Below are 2,606 nucleotides of genomic sequence, written 5' to 3'. Positions count from 1 at the left end.
TTTGTTTGAGCTGGAAAACCTCATACTGCAGGAACAGAGACCTGCAGAGGGAATCCATTCTCTGCATGTGGAGGTGTTGTGGGAGAGCCCAGACAGGGAGCCTGCTGTGAGAATCCCAAACCTGCATGGGTGTGTGAAGGGGCACTTACACCTCCTGCAAACACTAGGAGTTATTTTTCTGAAGAAAACTAAAGAAAAAAAAAAGCCTATTACCTGCAGTAACTGATTAGAGATTTGTTCTTTGCTGAATTACCAAGGAAGATCAAAGAGTCCACTTTCCCTGGAGCAGCAGAAGCCTTATCTCTGCCATCTAGCGGTGGATCATAGGTAAAGCTGTGTTGCCATTTATTGTTATGGGAAGGGGATTCTAACACAGAGGGAAATCAACCTAGGTTATGGGAGGAAACTGTTTTAAAGGGTTATCACCAGGGTGTATGTAATTATTGAGGTTGTTTGATGCAAGTAGGACCACCCAGTGTGTTGGAATTATTCACCTAATGTTGCAGTTGTGAATTTTATTCAAATTGTTAGTTTTATTATAACTATTGATATTATGTATATATTTCTTCTTTTGATTAATCATTTATTTTCTGTATATAGTTGTATGTACTAAAGAACCCAATGTGCTTATTGGGCATGAACCAAATTCTTGGGTGGCGAGAGAGGCACCTATCCAAGGGTCACCTCAGTCAGCAGACCTGCCTGAGGGGGCTTCCCAGGGCTACTGGCATCCTGAGGACCCAGAATCTGGCACATTGCCCAGCCTAGCATGCCGGCATAGGTTACAATTATTACTTGAGTTCAGGATCAGCACAGTACATCTCTTCAACTAACAAGGAAATATATTTTGACTATAAACACTGAGGTTTTGCCCAGCCAACATTACGGTCTTCCTCTGAAGGAGTAACTTGTGCTGTATTCCTGCCACAAGGAAGTCAGTGCATGTGTGTACTGATATGTATCTTGCTGAGGTTGGGAGATGCCTCTCGGCTGGCCCCATAAATCTTGTGATATAAATACAGTGTAGGTATAAACCAGATGTACACTGGGCAAAGGCATCTATTTGAAAAAAAATCTAGGGGAGGGGGTTGATATGACAGAGCAAGAAGGCGTGTGCACTCTCTTATTTAACTTTCTTGAGGGAAGAAGAGTGGGGTCCCAGCAGTCAGTAAGGACTGATTACCACCCTCCACCAGGTGGAAACAGTGGAGGAGAGAGTTGTGACCTATACAGAGAGTTATTTCCAGGCATGGAGTTAATAAAGTTGCAGACAGAAACCACATCCCTTGCATTCTTGTCTGCCTGCCTGCCTATCCAGCATAGCTTTTCTATCAGAATTGCTATGCTGCTGTGCATGAATGTAAATAACTTTCATTCCAGTTTTTATGTTAAAGAAATGTTCTGGCTGGCAAGCAGTTTTCACTGCAAAACAAATTCCGAACAAAATTCCTCTGGCTAGGGAAAGCTCTTAGATATCGCCAAAGTGTAGAGCTTTTGCCTTGAACTTCTTTTCAGTAATGCACAGTCAGTGTATGCTTTTTTTTTCAAAGCCTTTCATTTTCCCATTTGTTTTGGGTTTGTTTTTTCCTAGCTGTACCTGAAACTAATTTTGACTGTGCTTTCCTTCACTGCCAAAGTTAACTGAAGAGATCTAGCTTGTACAGGTCTCTTTTCGAAAAGCCCAGGTTTCAATTCTTCCCTACGACTGAGCTTGTATTAATTTGTTTCCCCCATACTTATTGTGAATGATGGGTTTTTTCAAAATTCGAAGATTTAGCAGAAAAATGTCAGTTTTACTACCTATTACCAATTAATGTGGTAGCAGATAAAGGGGCATGGGGCAAGTACTCAGATGTTGCAGATAGGAACTGGGAATTCAGGCTTGGTCATTCTCTGTGTACAAAATAAGGGAGCAAGCAGAGGGAGGTCACTTACTCGTAAGTGTCAAAACCCTTGAGGTGCCTCATCATCATTTATTTGTCAGAACAGCCCAGCATGGGAGCCTGACAATCCTTGATCAGGCTTCAAAAATCTAATTTTCCCAGTGACTTGAAGTCTTTGTTAGTGTATTATGAATAGGGGATGAATGCCACACTTGTAGGGGAAGAAAAAATGTGGAAGGGAACTATCAAGTAAAATCTAGCTGAATTCAAAAGTATAAAGAATATGATATAATTTGTATAAAACATTTCCAAATTAAATGCTATGAATTGCTTTTTAGAGACACCTGTAACTTTTGAGCTAGTTGATTTTTTTGGCATACTGGATTATTGCGAAAAATGACTTGAGTGTTTTTTATCGATGAAGAAGCCCAGCCACTACTTGACATAAAACCTTGAAATAGCTAAATAGAATAACTTAATTAAAAGTCTCAGGGCTTTTTCTAAATATATCTAAGGTAACATTACAGGCTGCGTCCTGTTCATTTTAATTCTTGGAACTCTGTTAGGTAGAACTTGGTACTAAGTAGCTTCTGAAATTTGGGGAACTAATGTTTCTTTCTCTATTGTTGTTTGAGTCTTTTTATGCTCACTGAAAATCAATGGGAAGAGACTTTTAGGGCATGTTCAAGAAGTTTAATAAAAAAAGAAACATAAACCCTTTTC

This window comes from Alligator sinensis, unplaced genomic scaffold, assembly GCF_000455745.1.
Source record: "Alligator sinensis unplaced genomic scaffold, ASM45574v1 scaffold606_1, whole genome shotgun sequence".
Classification (NCBI taxonomy): Eukaryota; Metazoa; Chordata; order Crocodylia; family Alligatoridae; genus Alligator; species Alligator sinensis.
Note: the sequence above shows the minus strand (reverse complement) of the source record.